Genomic DNA, 22,253 nt, shown 5'->3' on the forward strand with positions numbered 1-22,253 from the left:
TGTTGTGGAGGAGAATTGGGCCTTTTCTGTTGACTAATGATGGGTGTTGTTGTCGAAGTTTCTGATGCATTTCATAATTTTGTTGACAGTACTTATCTGCCATAATGGTTTCGCCAACATTAAAAAAACTATAATGGATGAGACAGGTTACAGACCATCAAACTATCAGCGTGACATTCTCTTGGTGCAACTCTGGCTTTGGGAAGTGCCGTCGAGCTTCATCAGCATCCGATCATTGAACTGAGCATTGCCGGTTGTTGTAAAGGACCCACTTTTCGTCCCAAGTCACAACCCCATCGAGAAACGGGTCGTTCTTGTTGTGTAAAAGAAGGGAAGATTACACTTTGTAATGGCATTTCTTTTGGTTGTTGTTCAATTCGTGAGGCACCCATTCATCAAGTTTTTTTGTCTTTCCAACTTCTCTCAAGTGGTTGGAAATCATCGTATAAGTTACGTCTAATTCAGAAGTTCTCAAACAATTGTGCGTTGATTGGTTTCGACTAAGGTTCTTAATTGATCATTGTCAACATCCGATGGCCAACCACTACGCTCATTATTTTCAAGACTCTTGTCGATGCTACAAAATTTCTTAAACCACCATTGTACTGTACGTTCAGTAGAGGTTCCTGGGCCAAATGTTGAGTTGATATCGTAAACTGCTCCAGCAACTTTTTGGCCTAGCTTGAATTGAAATAAGTAAAATGTGCGAAATATATATCTATACAGATATGTCAAAAATCACAGCTACATAAGAAGGCTCATGTGTATTCACTAAAATTTTCACATGCGCTGAACTCATGAAACGGTTAACATCTAAAGTAAAACCTTGCTAAAATGTAAACATACAAATTCACCCACACACATATGCGTCATTGAATAATCACACAAGCTTCAATATCATACACACCTACACAAGCTCCTAAAGAGCATATCATATTATTTCTACTATATATGGAAATTTAGTTTAGGGAATAGTCAAGCTCATCTAAGGACTATGAAAACTGATATCAGAGTCATTCGGAGAGTAATTGCCAAGGTTGCTTTGGTAATGTGTCGTGTTGAGTCTCTTCATTTGAGATTGTGTCGACTTGTCAGAGGTATTCGATTTTGAATTAACAGAGTTGTTCATGGACCGTGTCATATCGAATCATTGGAGGTGTTAATATTGACTGCGTTGTCTGGGATCGTGTCGTGTAGAATCAGCGGACATGTTTGGGTTCAAATTGACAGAGTTGTTCAGGATCGTGTCAGGTTGCATGGACAAAATTGTTTGGGACCGTGCTGCTGTGTGTGATACAAATTTTTCTCTCTTCCGTCATGAAACAACAATATATAAAGCTGAACCAAGCTTGGTCTTTCGTCAACCAATTCATTCAACCATATTTATTTGGTATAAATAAGCTTTATCTATAAATTAGTTTATGGAATAGTCGATAAGCATGGCCACAAACTAATATAAATAAGCTTTATTAAGAAGAACTTAACATTCTTTATAATTTATATAATTAAAGGATTTAGTTTGAAGTTCGTTATAGATTCTCAGTTTGACAAGATGCAATTGAAGAAGACCAAAGATTGTGTTGGCTGAAATATTATAAGAGTAAAAATAAAAAAAATAAATAAATAAATAACACACAATATGAGAATAGTAGCCTGGATAATTTAAATAATCCAAATTATCAATCCTTATCTAAAAAATTCCAAACAATTTTATTTCCCTATTTGTTCATAATTAACAATTATTTAAGAGTAAAGAAGGATTAATATTCTTTACAGTGTTTCATCACCAACAGCTCCACTGCTGGATCCAGGCCCACGAGAATAGTGATATTATCAGGAGGATACTGTGCCAGCCAGTTTCGGCTCTTTATCCTCGACTGATTACACTCGCACAGTGGCAGTCCTCTTTTTGGAAGTCTCTCTTGGTCTGGTGTTGGCCCCTGCTCTCTGCTATATATATTACTATAGGTGTGGCAATGTTTTCATTGCTCTGACGTGAGATAGCATTGATGTTTAATTTGACACCGGACGCTACTCTACCATGCCTAATCTAGCACAGACAATAATTTCGACAAATAACATGAAAATTAAATGAGCTCAGAATATTCCCCTTGATTTAATACCTAGCAACAATGTAACTGCCAAAATAAAAATGAATGCCCTCATAATAACGATTGTATGCACAAAGACGTGGTATATACTTGCACAGTCATGCAAACAATCACTCAAATGGAGAAAATAATGAATATAAGCAAAGCATTTTATTTAAAATTTTTAATCAATCTATATGTGTGTCACGTTGGTACAGTGGTAAACGTCATCAGCTTTCAAAGCTACGATTTCGGTTTCGATTCCAGTTGATGGCACCTCAATACTTTATTTTACTTCTGAAATCATGACTCTATAATAATCTATACCAAATCTGGACCAATTAAAATATCATAGTCAAGCATATTTTACGTTTGGGAAAAGCTGTGTACCCACCCCCCACCTCACAAATATATATATATATACTAGCAAAAGTACCCGTTGTTGACTGGGTTCAAAAACAGCCTACAGAAAATGGACTCTGAGTTATGAAAGTATGGTAGGTTATGAAAAGGAAGGGTTGTAAAGAGATAGCTTCGAATTTGGGGGGTATCAAAACCAAAGCAAAATATGGTGAAGTAAAAATGAAATAGATAAACCTCATAATTTATTATACCATACCTGTTCATACTGAAACACTTATCACAATATTCTGTGGATCTATATTAAAAAACCTTGTTAATCTTTGTGACATATTTCCATTCTATGGAGGTCAGGCGCAAACGAACACCCCATAATTTTATTATACCATATTTCTTCAAACTGAAACAAAATTAGGCAGATATATATGAAAAGTCTTTATTAAAGTTTGTACCTATTTCCATTCTCTGGAGGCCAGGCGCGAACGCAGACCCCACAATTTTATTATACCATCCCTATTAAGTTAGAACATACTTATCAAAGTAGTCTTATGTACATCTATATCAAAAACACTTGTAAACGTTTTTTTTTTAAATTTTTATATTTTTTATTTCTATACTTTGTGGACCTGGCGCGAACGCAGACCCCCACAATTTTAATGAACCACCGTTCTGCAGGATCAAACATACTCATTCCTTTGTCTCGATACATCTTCTATCATAATATGTAATCAGTTTTTTAAAATAGTCAACCATATAGGAGCCTATTCGTGACCACACACACACACACACACATTCAGCTTTATATATATATATATATATATATATATATATATATATATATATATATATATATATATATTAGTAACATGAAAATATACTCATGACAAGTTACCTACCCAGAAACGTTTCCTAGGGGAAGAATAAATAATTAGGCTAATTAACTTGATTTTTCCTGATAATAAAACAAACGTTTAAATATACCTACTTACCATGAATATATTTTTATGCTACCGCTAAGCTCTACTCGAGTATGGAGCACTCTTGAATGTGTATGCAAATGAAACAATACATTTGTGTATGTATCTATGGATTATATTCAAACCATAAAAATATTTTAAAATCAATTTTATTTAATTTTAATGCAACTGTTTATATCTCTACGATATGAGATGTTTAACTTGCATCCAAACTTGGCCTTTTGGCCAAGATCAAAGTGTAGTATCTATTCCGGCAGATACTGCAAGCTATGACTAGCTATGACTAGCAAAGACCAGATGTGGGGGCAACCCCACATGCCTGACCTTTAACCAGCTCCCATTTCCCACCTCTCAGGAGCTGGTCCCCTTTTTCCCTTCCCCCTCCCTTCACTCCTCACATTAAAAATTGGCCTTGTGCCTAATTTGCTCGGTGGGGGAGCAAATAAATACCATCTGTTCCGACAGATACTGCAAGCTATGACTAGCTATGACTAGCAAAGACCAGATGTGGGGGCAACCCCACATGTCTGACCTTTAACCAGCTCCCATTTCCCACCTCTCGGGAGCTGGTCCCCTTTTCCCCTTCCCCCTCCCTTCACTCCTCACATTAAAAATCGGCCTTGTGCCTAATTTGCTCGGTGGGGGAGCAAATAAATACAATCTGTTCCGACAGATGCTGCAAGCTATAACTAGCTATGACTAGCTATGACTAGCAAAGACCAGATGTGGGGGCAACCCTACATGCCTGATCTTTAACCAGCTCCCATTTCCCACCTCTCGGGAGCTGGTCCCCTTTTTCCCTTCCCCCTCCCTTCACTCCTCACATTAAAAATCGGCCTTGTGCCTAATTTGCTCGGTGGGGGAGCAAATAAATACCATCTGTTCCGACAGATGCTGCAAGCAGGGACCAGATGTGGGGGCAACCCACATACCTGACCTTTAACCAGCTCCCATTTCCCACCTCTCGGGAGCTGGCCCCCTTTTCCCCTTCCCCCTCCCTTCACTCCTCACATTAAAAATTGGCCTTGTGCCTAATTTGCTCGGTGGGGGAGCAAATAAATACCATCTGTTCTTCAGATGCTGCACTTCCATTTCTTGTTCTCTTTTGGTGGAGGAGCAGTCCTTCACGACTGAGACAATTTTTTATTTTTGTATCTTTTCTCCGCATTAAAAAACGACCCTGGTGTCTAACTCTGTCCCGTGGGGAGGCATAGTAAATAGGTATTATTATGATGTTTTGAACATTTCAGAATTTGTCAAGAGTATAATGGATTAATTCAAAATTACTCTTTCGTCATAAAGCAGATAATCCAAGGAGTTCATTTTGACATATCTACGGCATAATCACGTTTCATACACTGGTTCTCATCAAATAACCGAAGTAAAGCAACGTTGAGCCTGGCCAGTACAAGATGGGTGACTATTTGCGACTTCCAGGTGCTGTATGTGCTCTCCGCTTATCTCAGCATTGCTTCCAGTCGTCCTGGATTTCTCCTTGCCACTGGATCCAAACAGTCCCGATTCAGGAGAAGTGTGGTTGGAGATTGCGCAACCCTTGCCACACAATTACATGCTCAGCTGCCCCTACAGGGGGGGGGTATACCTTGTCTTTCGAGACTGAATGGAGGCATCGAGCGATCATTTTGATATCAACCTTCATTTTACCTTGACAAATAAACGTGCCATTAAATTACCATTAAATAAAACTAGCAAGGAGACCCGACGTTGTCCAGGATTGAATGATGATTAACGAATGCTTCACACTCCCATATTTTTATTGTCATCGAAATCGGTGAAATCACCCATTTTGCAATCAAATCCATTGATTGCCTGTTCTAGTTGGGGACCCATCATGGTGCACCGGGGAGAAGCTTCACATGTCTCCCTGCAGTGACTTAGTCCACAATACATTGTAGTCTACATTGCACTGTTGATTATATAAAATTAGTTTTATATATAACAGCTTGAATTAAAGTTTAAAATGAAAAAGTCAAGTATCATGGTTCAAGTGTGCTTTAGACAGAAACATTCATTTCGAATGTGTCCCTGTCATATAAAAAATCTACTGTTGATTTTATATGCCTGGCCTTTCTGCTTGTGCGGCAATAAAACTTCTCAAATACACTTGTGAGTATAGGCTATATAAGGTGTTAACTTTGGTTAAAATTGCCTGTTCCTTCTTTAATCGGATTTTTTCGATTATCGATACTTATCGAAAATATTCTGATAAAAAAGCTATCTAATAAAACGGTCAGATACAGAAAGTACATGTATGGGAAATTTCATAAAAATCGGCGGAGCCGTTTCGGAGTCCATAGGGAACAAACTCACACACAGACACAGACAAAGTTCCTTTAATATAATAGTAGAGTAGATAGATAGATAGATAGATAGATAGATAGATTAAAAGAAAATTAATTCAACTCAAAACTTTGGTACCCTAAGCTGGGGGTGACTCTGGCCACCCGGGGTGATATTGAACTAATAATAGAAATTTAAAAAAAATAATAATTATGCGGAAATAACTCCGCAGTAAATATTTGCTGCTGCACCACAATGTGTCGGTAAAATTATGAAATCGTATAGGACCTTAAAATTATGTGTAAAATGCAAAGATTATATATTATTTATGCATTATTATTTTTATTTCTCTTAATAGCTCAAAATCACACCGTGTGACCAGAGTCACACCACCTTACCGTAAGACAAACATAAAACAATTAAAAAAAAAAAAAGAAGCCAATCGCCACCGAGTTGCGTCTTTTTATTTTATTATTTTATTTTTATAAAGAGAACCATAATCTGTGAGTATTCATTATATTTGAAGATTTCAAACCAACAATTGTTGAACTGCATGCTAATTCTAATTGGATGAATACATCCACTAGTATATCAATTGGTTGGTTGCAAAAAAAAGAGACAAAAATGAAAGTTCAGTTGATGAACTCGAGGTTAGATTTTACTACGTTATGCAAATTGATAGAAAACGGATGTGACGTCACATGGCTCAAAGAGTAAGTGTGAGACAGAGGCTGCTAGTTTCTTGAAAGCACTAAGAGTACGAACATTTAGTTTGAAAATGTCCTGATAAGATTTTTTCTTACTTGGGACTCACCACTTATCTAGGCCCAAAGGCAATTCGAGGATAAGGGTTAATGAATGTAAGGTGGTAGTGTAGTAATCGTTTTATGGTGTAAATTGGGCGGAATTTGATTATTTATGGGGACTGCTCAACAAGAACTTGTTTACATTGGATTTGAAGGCTATCGTGTTGTATTCAACCGGGAAGCAGGCCAGTGGAACAGTGTTCCAAATGTGGACAGTTCTTGGAACGAAGCTTTGTTCATGGAATCTGTGTTTGGATTTAGGCACAGATAGAGAGTGGAGGATATGATTAAATAGTGATTATCTCTCTCTCTATCTCTCTCTTTCTCTCTCTCTCTCTCTCTTTATCTACCTATACCTCATTGGTCAATGGTTTGAATCAAAGATCCAAGTGAATAAACCCCCTGCCTTCTAACAATGTAGAATCAGCATTGTCTCAGTTTTGTAGGATCACAATATTGCATATAAGAACTCTGCTAACAATTCATGACTACGAACGTTCATGTTTTACATGTACGTTACAATGTTGGAACGCAACATAACATTAAGATGTGGATGCAAGGAACCTTATTAATTCCCTGGCAACGCCAGACATGCTTGTTAGTATTTCTATGCTTAGAAGAATATTAGCAAGTGTATTTTTTTTGTAACTAAGTAATAATCGATTCGGTTCGTGTCTGTGTATGTGTGTGGGGAGGCGGGGAGCGAGATTATTACCTTTTTTTATTTTGTTCAACGACTTTTTAGCTTTGGCGCATCGTATCACATTTTTATAACAAAGTTGCCTCTTTTGATCCCCAAACAAAATTTCCTTTATAAAAATGATACATTTTTTTTTTATTCAGCATCCATTTATTTTTTTATATACAAATGCCGTTCTGATCTAAGATTCTCTATTTTCAAGCAATCACATCAAAGAATATTTATTTTCTTACAATGTTACCCTTTTTTATTTCATCCAATTTGCAATATTCAAATATAACTAACCAAACTTTTCTTATTTTCTTTTTTGCAGGTGAGTGATCTTTTTCAAGTGATAGCCGAAGGTATTTTTGCTTTATTTATTAAGATGCACAATTATTATAGATAAAATAGATATCCATAGACACGTATTTCGATTTATCTACGGCGCATCAGTGTGGCTAACTCTACCGAGGTTCGATATCGAAACTCAGTATAGTCAGCTGCACTGATGAGTCATAGATATGGCGAAACATGTGTCCATGGATAACTATTTTACCAATAATAATTAATGCATGAACAACTAATATGTGGGTATGAATTTGTATATATATATATATATATATATATATATATGTAAATAGTTATATATATATTTTAAATTTGTCTTTACAAAAACAGTAATTTGTTGCTACACAGTCATGAGCATGTTTCGGTCTTCTAGTGTTTAGTAATTTCGTAAATAAGCGTTTGTTGCCTGCAGAATTTATAAATGTTTATTTTTGAAATATTGTTAATTTCAATGTATACCATTTTCGTTTAACGGGTTGAGACCGCTATGATAAAAACTGAATCACCGTTAATTTCCCAAACACCAGGTTTATCATGTACAAAATCAACTTTTTCGAATGGAAACAACATCTGATGAGTTGGTATGAATCAGGAAATTTTTATGAACACATAAAATCATAAAATTGCCATCCCATTACCGAAACGGCTGTAATGAAGAAATCCAGGGTGAAATAAACAAAAGTTACAAAAAAAAAAAAATATATATTAACTATGTCCAATATATATATATATATATATATATATATATATATATATATATATATATATATATATATACTAGTGATGGGACGATTTCAATACGTTTCCGGTTTCCAATATAATTAGCGATTCTTTTCTGCATTGCCGATTCCGATTTGGATTCTTTAAAATTTTTAAATATATAGTTGTTTTTGTTATTTGGAGAGGGGGCCAGATTACCGCAAAATCCATATAATATATAACCGTAAAAATACACTTCTTGGGGATAATGTATAGATTTTAGTTTTACTGATAATTGAAAATGAATAAATATTTATCATTTTATCATTAATACAAGCCGTGGAAAATTCCGATTTAAACGAAAACAAACAAATAGAAAGAATCGTTTTTGGCATCGAAAATAGACACACATTTTTCTGGTTCGATAATTTGTCACGAGAATGAAATGCGGAATATTCTGTGTAACTTAATTGCCATATATATTTTATGACTGACTACCTAGCTCCACCTATGTATTGAGCACTGTTGAAGTAAATACTGAAAGTTTACTCATAAAATTATATTTTCATATATTAATTTATGTGATTAAATGAAGTAGTCATATATATATATATATATATATATATATATATATATATATATATATATATGTGTGTGCATATATATATACATATATATACACACATATATATATGTGTATATATATACATATACATATATATGTATATATATATGACTGTGTGTGTGTATTTCTGTGGAAATATACTTTATTTCCTTATAATATATACTAATCGTTATTTAAGAAGCTCAGTGTAATTACAGAGCAATATAATGAAGGAATGACAAAAGTCTATATTTCAAAGTTCATGATGTTGACCATCTTACAATTTATTCCTTTAATTCAGTTGACATTTACAATTCTTGACAGTATCTGTTTCGTAGCACAAAACCAATCACTTAATTTTTATATCACTCAGTGAATCTATTTTGCCCTTAACTCATCAGAAGAAATAGGAACCATCAATCCATCGAAAGGCGATAAAGTGACTTTTGACATGATTAAAAATCCGAAAATTGGAAGAGAAGCTGTAAATACCTTATAATATGCTTGCATTACGCCATTTTGAATTGCACTTTTCTATATTATATAGATTATATATATTGCAGAAAATTTAAATACAATATTCGTTTACGGCACACCCGAAAACTTATCAAAAACAAGTTTTTAAGGAAGGTTTTGTGTTGGTCTACCAGGCCACAATAAACACCACGTCTAAAAAAATAACAGACCCCTCCCCTACACAAAAAGGTGGCCATAAAGTGGGTGCTAATTTTACGTTAATATAGAAAAGTGACACCCACTTTCTGAAATAATAACGTGCGACCTTAAAGGCAGATGTCACATAGTCCACTACACAATTCAGGTCATAAGCTTTCCAACGAGCCTTTGTTTGTTAAATTCTGATCAATAGTCACTGAGATTTAGAACTTATAAAATTGCCAAAAGAGGTGGTATATATATATATATATTTATGTCAGGTCATGTCATATGCTACTGGTACCATGTAACCCAGTACTACCTGCCTCATGGTCGGGTCACCAGCGACTAAACTGGTTCCCCCACCAGACTTGTTTGGTGAGGAGGGCGGCTAGTCTCCCTGAAGGATTAAAAACAAGACCTTCCAAAGGGCGAATGAACTCTTTTCTGGGTCAACGGCCAACTAGCACCGTGTATATTTGTGTTTGTGTATATGTGTATTGGGGTGGAGAGGGCTCCCGTAAGCCGTGGTGAAGGCAACCTTTCTAGGAGAAGCAAATCTCTGATTTAAAAAACCATAAAGCGGGAGACCAGTACCTGCATTAAGCTGGTCTGCAGTTTAATTTGTTGCTAGCTATCTTGCTCTTGCTTGTTGCTGGATCTCAACATTTTGAACCGAGAGAGAGACTTAGCTGTCGTACAAAGCTAAGACTCTGTAACACCATTTTTGTATAGATACTCCCTCAGACATTTGGGCTCATGAATTTTAAATGTCTGAGGGAGTGGCACTCGTCTGACAAGACGTTGCAATCATCATATATATATATATATATATATATATATATATATATATGGATATATCTATGTTTGAATAATTGAATATGGAAATGCTCATATCTTTAGTTCCATCAGACAAAACTACATGAAAATTTGCAGGCTTTTTGAAGATTATATTATTCTATGGTTAAAATTTTATGACAAATGGTAAAAAGAACCTATATTTTCAAACCAATAAAATATGCCCAAATTTGCCTACCTTTGTACATATAGTGTCATGGCAGGCAAGCTTTGCTGCTTTGGGATGAATTTTGCTTAGTTTTGTTTTTGCTTAGTTGTCTCCCCTGTGGACTTGCCAGGCCACTAATATATATAACTTCATTTATCAGCGTGCATATTGACTCAGACAGTAGAGCGTCAGACTCTCATTATAGGTAGTATCTGATGTTTAGGATTTAAATTTTCATATTTACTCTATTCTTATAGATTCTGAAAAGATGAAACATGTGTCTGTGGATTAATATATAAACCCTGGGATACGGTGCTCCTAGAATACGTTTTTCTCAGGTTATGATGTGGAATACGATGTTTATCCAGATCCGGGTTACGGTACTTGCTCCGCCTTACTGTGTTATCTATAACATTATTTGATTATATACATGTGTATTATATACTGTACTGTAGTTTGTTACTAATTTTTAATACCGTATCCCGGGGTTCTTTTGTTTGTGTATGTGTATATATATATATATATATATATATATATATATATATATTTTGTGTACAGAAAGTTGTTAGTTGAGACAGGTCATTGGTACCGTCGGTTTCAAGCCCGATAATAAGGCCCGTTTAAGGTATCCTTATCAAGCTCTCTTCAGCCAATATTCCAAGAGACGAATATTGGCTGAAGAGAGCTTGATAAGGATACCTTAAACGGGCCTTATTATCGGGCTTGAAACCGACGGTACCAATGACCTGTCTCAACTAACAACTTTCTGTACACAAAATATAAGTACGCTCTTAAAATTTGGATTTTCCTTTTAATTGAGCACTCTGCTGGAATTCTTTTTCCAAAAAAAACTAATCATATATATATATATATATATATATATATAATATATTTTAATACATTGTTTTTTTTTTGTGAGAGGTGACAGTGGTGGTTATGTAGATAACGACAAGAACTGACAACCTGTGCGTACTAACTTCACATACAGTCTGTTCTGTAGCACCACTTTCACATAGTGATGTTGGCAACCTTCACGTGGGTCTTCCTTCAAGAATATTGGAAACAGAATCAAGCCGGTCATCAAAATTGTACCGTGTTGATTTATGCGAATTTACCTAAAAAAATATTTGTACTTATATTGTATTTATATATGTTTAATTCTTTTAAATTATATCCATTCTGTCGTTATTGCAATATTTTTTGATTTTGAAATAATTTTTGTGTTTCAATTTGAAAACTGGAAACGAATTGAAAGATAATTCAAGAGACCATAGAAATATTTTGTCTGAAAAATACAAAAAAGTCTTATTTCGCTTCTTCTTCGTTTCCTTTTTCTTCTTTTTCTTCTTTCCTGTTTTCTTTTTCCTCTTCTTCTATTTCTTTTTTCCCCTCTTCTTTTTTTCTTTTCCTTCTCGCCATTCTTCTTCTTCTTCTTCTTCTTCTTCTTCTTCTTCTTCTTCTTTTTTTCCTTCTTCTTTTCTAAAAATCTTTATAACGAAACATACTGGCAAAGTTCCAATTTTTTAAAATGAAGGTGCTTTCTTTTTTGTTTGTTTTCTTTCTATCTCAAGCGACAATGGATATGCTCTATAAAGGGCACCTGCATGATGAGGAGTTTTTGGTGTAAAAAGGGTTTACAAAAACTAAAAACGATCAAAAGTTGTACTGGAGTAAGCTGCAACCAATTCGTGTTATTTCAGCGTTTTTCTTTCTCCTAGGTTGGTTGTACTCCCAAAGCTTGAGAATATATTTACCTTACTATTTGCCCATACATAAGGGGATGATAGATGGGTTCATACCCTTTTCAAGGATATTAAAAAATAATTAATGATTCTTTCCAACTTATGATCTTCTCAAAGAGTACCTCATCTAATCAGGTTCGATGTGACTTAACTCTGGTAATCGGATAACAATTGATGTTCCATTGTTATAATATATATATGTGTGTGTGTGTGTGTGTGTGTGTGTGTGTGTGTGTGTGTGTGTGTGTGTGTGTTTGTGTGTGCCTGTGTGTTATGGGACTTTGTGTTGTGAGGGATGATGAGAGGTGTGGGAGGAGTAAGGAAGTCAGAACACCAGAGTTGATTGGCAAAATAAAGAATTTCATGGATAAGGACCGTCGTGTGTTTATAGAGACATTAAGTGAACAGTTTGATGTCAGTGTAGGAACTGGACACACAATTATTCCCAAGGAACTAAAGATGCTGAAGATTTGTGCAAAGTTTGTCTGAAGGGTGCTCAGAGAAGATAAAAAAAAAAGACATTGTCATGACAGCAGTAAGGTGGTGGAGCTGATCAATTCAGATCCCGCAGTTCTTGATGCTCTGATGACCTGCAATGAAAACTGGATCTACTGCTATGATCCAGAGACCAAGAGACAGAGTTCCCAGAATGCCAGACAGAGCAAATCCACTCAGAAACTTATGATGATCTTTGTATTTTACAGCATTGGAATGATCTACATGCACTGTGTCTCCACCGGACAGACAGTCAACAAGAAATACTATGTTAGGTTTTAAAGTGGTTCAGGAAGAGATTCTATCAGAGAGGCCAGCATGCTTCAAATCGGGTCAGTAGCATTTCCTCCAGGACAAAGCACCAGTCAACAGATTCATCTTTGTCACAGACTATTTGACCAGGATGGGCATCAAGACAGTTTCTCACTCTCTCTATAGTCCAGAACTTGTTCACTGTGATTTTTGGCTATTCCTTAAGCTCAAGAGAAAACCTTAGAGTCTGTCGATATGAGACAATTGAGGAGATGAAAGAAGCTGCGACGAGGGTCATTTACATGCTCACACAAGAAGACTTCCAGGACAAACGTTGTGAAAATCACACTCAAGATAAGAACAGTAGTCCGATGAATCCAAATAATACGAATCTATAATAATATATACGATATCTAGACAAAGGGAAATATCAGATTTAAGTATATTTTATGACTGGGCAATGCCGGGCGCCCACCGCCGTTATTAATTTGATATATGAAGATAAAATATAAAAATAAACAAGATCTTCTTTCGTTTATCTATTTTTATTCATACATCGCATCACTTCAACAGCCGGTTACCTGCATTGCTATAGCCTTCTTATGTCTCTCCATATTTATTTACCAGCTATTCCCATGCACGCACGCACTCTCTCTCGCTCTCTCTCACGCACACACACACACACACACACACACACACACACACACACACACACACACACACACACACACACACACACACACAATATGTATGTACACATATGTATCTGTGTTTATTATTTTCCCACCTGCTCGTCCCCTCCTAACTTTCCATCCTATTTTTAAGATTCACTAACGGTTTATTTATTTTCCGTGGCATCATCAGCCTCTTTATTGATTCCATTGTAGATTTAATTGGACATTTGAGACGGCTTGCATCGTAAAACATCTGAGACTAAGGAAGATGTGCATGTCGTTGTTTTTGTTTAAAAATGTGCAGAGAATTCCTCAGATTATCTGATAAAGAAAGTTCCTTGTCAGAAGGAAAATCTAAAAGTGCGTGTGTGCGGTGATGGGAGGGGAAGCAGAATTCCAACAATTTTTTGAAAATTTTAACAAAAACGAAAAAATAAAAGAAGACATAAATATCAGTGTCGGTTGGTCTTAAATAGGAATACTTACAGTGCAAAATGGACAATATTCCACATGGATAGTTCAAACACTCGGTTCTCATAGGGAACTTTCCTCTTGTTGGAGGCTTCTTAACACTACAAGCACTGATCATCATGCTAGGAATTAATGTAATATAGTGCTCGTTACACACGTGTTTACACGTAGGAGCCCAGCACGTTTTAGGCTCCGTCGCAAGGAACATAAGGAAGGAAGAGAAAATAAATTAAATTCTCTGTTCCAGGTTTTAACAAAATACCTTTATTCATCCTTCTCTGGCCACAGGTGACTTCACCCATCATCGATCTGTGCACACTATATACTTTTTCTTTGCCGTGACGTCATTTTGCACACGGTTCGGTCATTTGCATATAGCTGCCATACGCACGTTCACACTCTGTTACATTAAGAGAAAAACTTATTTGCTATTTTGCATTCTAACGACAAGTTTGTTGGATTAATTTATTGTTAATGCTTTTCTCTGATGTGTGTCAACCGTTTCTTCTATTTCCAGGTTACCCTAGAACATGGGATAGCACTTGTTAGCCAACCTCTTATATTCTAGAGAGTTACAATACAAAGGGAAGGGTAGATGGAGTTTTTTAGCCGTGAAAGCAATACATATAGAAAAGGTAGATTTGTTGAAAAAAAACAAAAAACAAATGTGATAGAGGGAACCCTTGGGCTCTGCACGGCAATCTTCCAGTGATAGGTCACAAATAAAATACCTGCTTCAAATTTGCCATGAACTTACACGGAAGTAATAAGGCCCAGAAAACTGTCATGAGAATGGGTATGTCAGTGCACAATTTGCTCTAACCGGAGATAGCGACTTCACAAAGTGTGTTTACCAACAAAAGACATTTAAGGAAAGAAGTGAAGCACATGCAGCCCTTTGCACTGTCCTGGTACGATTGGCAACACTGGGCCAGTTGAAACAGTTTCTTTTTAAGGAGGAGATTTCTAGGGAATATTAAATTTACAACAATTCCTCAATGGCATGTGTATTTTACTCAGTCGAAATGCTTTTGATATTAGATTGTGCGGTTTGTGCAGGGAAGTGTTGCTTTCCTCTCACATACAGTGCTTGTTATTCACAAATTGTTACCCATCTGGAACTTACCGAGCTGAATATTACTTAACTTCAGAGATATAATAGGAATTGGTGTTTCAACATGATTATGCCGTATACATGTGTGGCCTTCTGCGATTACCATTACTTGAAATAATATAAACAAACAATAATAGCAATTTTTGGTTAATTTCAAGCTGATTTTTTATGTTTGTACAAAATTACATTATTTTTGTTTACAATCTTTAGATTTTTTTTATGATTATTCACATTATTCAAGTAGTGGTGATGGCAAGGGAGATAACTCATACTTTACTTACTCAAACTGCATTGATTGCAGGGGTAAACAACTCGTGCTTAACTTATTCAAGTATTAGTGATCGCAGGGGAGATAACTTCTGCTTTACTCAGATTGTAGTGGTTGCAGTGGTAAACAACTCGTTGTGCTTTATTTATTCAAGTAGTAGTCATTAATCTAAAGTCAATGGGTAAAATTTTGCTGAGAAATTTTACTTAATTTACATTAATACATCGTTTCAAAAGTTACATCCACACACTTATGTTGCTTAAGGAGAAGTGCTTTCCAACACCCTGGAAAACCTCATCAGTATGCCCTGTATTTAAGAATTCAGGTGAAAAGTCATCCCCAGTACAGACCAATAAGTCTCCTGTGTGTCATGAATAAGTTGTTGGAATCCATATTAAATAAAGAAGTAGTCAACCACCTCAACAGAAACAACCTTCTTAGTGACATGCAATATGGTTTCCGCTCTGCAAGATCTACAGCAGATGTGCTAACGGTTATATCACATAGGATTAGTGAATCTCTTGACAAAGGTTTCCTTTCCAGGGCAATTGCTCTTGACATATCAAAGGCCTTCGATAAGGTATGGCATAAGGGCCTACTTCACAAGATTTCCAGCTACGGTATTACTGGAAATGTTTTCTCAATCATTAAATCAGTTCTCTCTGATAGGTTCATAAGAGTAGTGGTTGATGGCAGAAATCAGAGGCCCACAGTATTAATGCTGGAGTCCCCCAGGGGTCCATCCTGGGCCCAACTCTCTTCCTGATCTACATCAATGATCTCCCAAAACACATACTTAAATCATTCGTTGACATCTATGCTGATGACACGACCATCTATGGCAACATATCAAAGGCTGTAAATGACAAAGTTCTCTCTAATTCTCTCGCCTCTGATCTTGAGCGCATGGTACAATGGGGGAAGAGGTGGCTCGTCACTTTTAATGCATCCAAAACCAAACTTCTATCTTTACATCATCAACGCTCTGATCCCTATCTGGCATCAATTGAAATGAATGGCTCTCGTCTTGGGGAGGCTTCATGTTTTGACTAGCTTCTAGGTTTGACCTTTACTCCTGATCTGATATGGAACACGTACATCAAATCTGTTGCCAGGAACGCTGGGAAAATGGTGGGATCCTTCTACCGCTCCAGAAGATATCTCACTACTAATGCAATTCTCTATCTATATAAAAGTCAAGTACATCCAAGGATGGAGTACTGCTGCCACATCTGGGCAGGAGCTGCTAAAAATAGCCTATCCTGCCTTGACAGAGTACAAAATAGACTTCGTGGTTTAGTGGGGCTGCCCTTTTCTCTTCCCTGCAAGCTCTCTCCCACAGAAGAGACGTTGTGAGCCTGTCTTTGTTTTATCGTTATTTCCATGGCAGGTGCTCATGAGCTCCAATCTCTCGTCCCCCCTCGCCAATCTTTCACGAGAAACACCCATCTGGCTGAAACTACTGTCAATAATTTTCCCCACTCTTTATCTGTGCCAAACATAGATTCCATGAGCAAAGCTTCTTTCTTAGAACTGCACGCCAGTGGAACTCTCTGTCGCTTGCCTGTTTCCCACCTGTCTACAACTTGGACATCTTCAAGTCCAACATAAACAAACTCCTGACAAATCGCCCCTTTAAGTAAGACACTCTATCAAAACCCCCAATACTAATGATTACTACAATACTATCTCATTGATTACTGTACACGCAATAATGCTTATTCCTGAGTGGGCTTCGGGCCTTGATAAGTGGTGACCCCCCATGTAAAAAAAAAAAAGAAAAGAAGCTCACCTATTCATAATTTCCTATATTTATACATCGAATGCAATGCTCAATTATTTGCATACTTTTTTATGCTTCGGAAATTTTGTGACGAGGATTGATCATTTCTATTATTTGAACTGCTCGTCTCATCTTGGATATTCTCGCAACGTTCCATGTGAGTCAGATTTTTTTAGTCATTTATGGTGACTTTTACACTCGTTACGTCTTGCAGATCCAACGTCGACGACAAGAAAGAGGAAGAGAATTATTCTCAATGTTTGAAATTAAGAAACACAACGACCCATAATTAGATAGAGCCCCGTCAATCAGGCTCATTTTTCAAGCAGACTAACTCTTGCCTAGACTACAAGGGGGAACAATAAATTTGTCGCCCTACAGAAAACAATACTACAGCTTTATTTTAAAACTTTATTGAAAAAATTAATTCAGATAACTTGATTATGTAGTGGACCTGACATCTATTTAATGTAGTTGCCTTCAACCTCAATCACTGCCTTGATATAGGTCCGGAATTGGGAGTATATCTTTTCCAGGCATGACCTCGGCGAATACTTGGCAGCGATCAGGCTGGCTTCGGTGTTGATGAGGTCATGTTGGTGATGTTCTTGACATATGACTGAACTAAGTAGTCCAGCGCCTTCAGATCAGGAGAGGAGTGGGGGAGAGAGAGGAGGGTGCAAAGTCGTAGCACTCCTTCTGAAGCCAAACCTGGGTTGCTTTTGACTTGTGGGCTGGTGCTGAGTCCTGCTGCCACATCCAGGATCTGCCAGCGGCCAACTGATAGCACCAGGGGATCACCACACTCTTCAGCACATCCAGGTACACTTTGGTGTTTACTTTCAAGCCGACTTCAGAGATGTGAGGTGGCATGATGTAGCCCTCACTTAAAACCACCCCAAAGACCATAAGCGTGTAGGGAAACATTGTTTTTATCACCCTGAGCACATCCCTATCACTTGTGACAATCCAGCAATGCATTTTGAGGATGCTGGCAATGTTTTTTTTTACACAAAGGAGTCACCACTTATCAAGGCCCGGAGGCCACTCGAGGATAAGGGTTAATATGTATACATAAGTAGTCGAAATTTTGTAAATAGGATTACTTAGGGGGATGGTTCATCAAGAACTTGTTTACATTGGACTTGAAAACAATCAAATTGTAGTCAGCTGAAAAGCAGGCAAATGGAATAGAGTTCCACAGGCGTGCACTTCTAAGAAAGAAGCTTTGTTCATGGAATCTACGTTTAGGTTTAGGCACAGATAAAGAGCGTGGGAAATTATTGATAGTAGTTTTGGCTAGATGAGTGTTTATCATGAAAGTATGATGAGAGGGAGGACCATAGATTGAAGCTTAGACAAGCACTTGCCATAAAAATAACGATAAAGCAGAAACAAACTCGCAACATCTCTTCTGTGAGAAAGAGGTTGCAGGGAAGAGAAAAGAGCATCCCCCACTAAGCTACGGAGTCTATTTTGAATTCTGTCAAGGCAGGATGAGTTGCTTTTAGCAGCTCTTGCCCAGATGTGGCAACAGTACTACATCATTGGCCGTACCTGGCTTTTATATAGGTAGAGAATTGAATATCAGTGAAATATCTACTGGAGTGGTAGAAGGATCCTACCATTTTTCCAGTGGCCTTGGCAATGGTCCTATTATCATAATCTGAATCAGTAGTAAGTATGAGTTGTACAGCAGTGCATCTCTGATCTCGCTCGTTGAACATTGTGTCACTTTCAGACATGATAGAAGGCTCATATCGCTCTTGGAATTTATACACAATTGGTCTGCAACAACAAAAAAAGAAAACCGGCTTTCATCGAATGGAAATGGAATCATGTCGTCTTTTCTATGGCGACAATTTTATCGTTCCACGCTGCATTTACTTTTACATGTAGAGTGGTATGCAGAGAAGAGGACAAGGAAGAGACGAGGTAACCAAATTAGTTTGAATATAATTAAATGTCCCTTATCTATCGTTCTCATAATATCTCTCAGTACTAGCATTTGTACCTCGGTCTTGGGCACCATCAGGGTATTACCAGCTTTCTGTACACCACGATTTAGTATTGCCGTAGAATCACTAATGTGTTTCATGTAAATGACCTTTAATCCTTACTTTTGTATTTTTATTTAATAGTCATGACAAAGTAAACAAGTTGGCCATTTTAATTTATTATTAACAGATTTAAAACGGTCTGAGTGTATTTAGTACACGATTGGTCGAAATGCGAGCATGATTTTAAAGCAGTGTTTTCTAATATGTTTACCGGCAGATATGCAGTTTACATTGTAAAGATATGCAATTCACATTCTAAAGATATGCAGTTTACGTAAAAATAGCCTCTAACCCTTGTATGACGAAAAAGGACAGCTTTCATATTACACTGATTTTACGTCATCTAAATAAACGTAACGGATCGATTCACGAGTTTCATTTTCTTCTTTTCAATTCCTGGATCCCCCTCCCCCAAATCAACAGAGATCAACCTGTAATGATCGGCCCGTCCATGTTGATTTTGCACAGGGAATTTAGTTCTGTGCAGTTCTAGGAGGATAAACCTCCCAGGCTTTACCTTCTCTTTTTGAGAAGGGGTTAGTTTATTGCTAATCGCTTGAGGCACCCTTGTCGGGGAATGCCGACGGGGCTGCTCAGGCACGTTTTGATGGTCATAGTGCACCTCCATTAGGGCGCTGCCTTCTCAATCCCTACTTTCTGACCCTGGTGTCTACGTTCTTGCAAGGGGGGATAACTAAACATTTTATTTCTAAATCATGTGACTCAACATTAAACAATGAATTTATAAATTTTTAAAAGAATGTTTTATTTCTTTGCGATTCATGATTAAAAAAATATATAGATGGATAAGAAAACGTCTATTTCATGATTACTCGATCCACAATATTGATTTTCATTTTATTTTTTTCCTCTACATTTTTTTTTTGTTTTTATCTTTATTTATTTTTTTTTATCAGCCCCTAAAATGGAAATCAATATTATGGATCGAGTAATTAGTAAATTAAGGAAATGAAGCGGGCATTCTCTTATTTATCTAGTTCATTATTAAATAATGAATTGCAAAGCAATAAAATATTCTTTTAAAAATTTATTAATTGATGCTAATCTTTTTTTTTTTTTTTTTTTTTTTTTATTACATTTTCACCCCAAACAAGGCAAATTGCCACTTTGGTGTAGGGGGCTACTATCAGGGGCAACAACTACTGGGGTACTATGTTGGGATTTGGGCAGCAAGGTGTCGGTTCACGTTACACTTGAACTTCTGCACGTCAGTACTGTTGGGGAAGCAGGGACCTGGAATGGAATTCCAGAGTCTAGCGGTTCTGGGGAAGAAACTATTGGAGTAAAAAGATATTTTACATATAGGGATCTCTACAGTGTGGGGGTGGGATTTAGCAGCCTGTCGGGTTTGTCGGGGGTGCACACGTCGTGGGGGCACAAGTGATTGCAGTTCGTCAGAGCATTCACCACTAAAATACTTGTAGAAAAGGCAGAGGGATGGAACATTTCGTTGATGGGACAGAGGCTGAAGCTTAGATGCCAGTTCAGGGCCTATCAGGTTTGCGACTCTCTTTTGAACCTTGCCAAGGAGCGAGAGACTAGTAGCAGATGCACCAGCCCAGATTGATACGATAGCGTGTATGTTATTTTGTGTGTCACGCTTACATCTTTTTTCTTCCGAATGACTGTCGTTTAATTGTTATGATAATATGTTAACATGTTATTTCTTGTAATAAATAATTTTACCAAGAATTATTCATAAGTTTCGGTATCAATTATAAGTGATAGCACTCAAGTCATCTATTTTTTTTTTATAAATAATTTTACCAAAAATTCTTCATGAGTTTTGGTTTCGGTTTCGATTATAGCTGAAGGAACTCAAGTTATATATATATATTTATTTTCATATTCATATTTATATATATTTATTCTCTTCCTGCTGAACAGTGCGCAATTGAGACCACTGAATGCTTCAAAACAGCAATTGAAGCACATGTTCCCATGCGGAAATTTTATAGCAAGCCCCACTCTCCCCAATGGTTTACTTTGACTTGCGCAACTGCCATTGCTCAAAGGCAGCATGCATACTGCAGATTTAACCGACATAAGTCCAGTTCAAACAAACAGAAGTATATAGAAGCTAGAAGTAACGTTAAGAAAGAAATAGCGACAGCTAGGGGAGAATTTACTGAAACCACTAAAAAATGCATCGAAGCACAAAAATTAGGAAATCGTGACTTCTGGAAAATCTACAACAGTGTAGTAAATAATGGGCAATCAACAATTCCCCCACTATCCAACAATCATGGGGTTGTTTGCTCAGCAACCGACAAGGCTAATATGCTTGCTAGCCGGTTTGCCTCAGATTCCACACTGGACCCTTCCAACCACCCCCTGCCTGACTTTCCTTTGTGGACAGACGCCACGCTAGACGATCTAAAAATCACCCCTCCTCAGGTACACATTATCATAAAAAACCTTGACACTTCAAAAGCATGTGGACCCGATCTCATCCCAGCTGTGCTATTAAAAAAATGCTCAGCCGAAGTAGCTCCAGTTCTCTCCAAAATCCAACAAATGCCTTAATTAATCATGCTTTCCGGGCTGTTGGAAAACTGCTTCTGTGATACCAGTGTTCAAGAATTCTGGCGAAAGAACTGACCCATCTAATTATCGCCCCATTAGTCTCCTCCCACTTTTCGCCAAAATATTTGAGACCATAATTAACCATGCTCTAGTCTGGCACCTTACAGATGCTAAACTTCTGACTGACAAACAATATGGATTTAGACAAGCCCATTCCACAGCAGACATCCTCACTGCAATCTTTGAACGTATATACCATTCACTGGACAAAGCGGTAGCTCTAGATATATCTAAGGCTTTTGACAGGGTATGGCATGAGG

The 22,253-nt window shown here is 37.0% G+C and overlaps 1 long non-coding RNA gene across 2 annotated transcripts in view; it reads left to right on the plus strand.

The window, feature by feature from the left end:
- LOC145294058 (uncharacterized) overlaps positions 1-22,253 on the plus strand; it is a 431,075-nt gene that overhangs the window by 174,665 nt on the left and 234,157 nt on the right. Inside the window, exon 2 of one of the 2 annotated variants that reach the window (XR_013869812.1) lies at positions 7,548-7,739. The exons of the other annotated variant lie outside the window; for it this stretch is intronic. This is a non-coding gene — a long non-coding RNA (uncharacterized LOC145294058). Of the gene's footprint in view, positions 1-7,547; positions 7,740-22,253 lie in introns of those variants that run through there. 2 annotated transcript variants of the gene reach the window in all.

Source organism: Euprymna scolopes, chromosome 15 (genome assembly GCF_053919585.1).
Source record: "Euprymna scolopes isolate OS-2025 chromosome 15, ASM5391958v1, whole genome shotgun sequence".
Classification (NCBI taxonomy): domain Eukaryota; kingdom Metazoa; phylum Mollusca; class Cephalopoda; order Sepiida; family Sepiolidae; genus Euprymna; species Euprymna scolopes.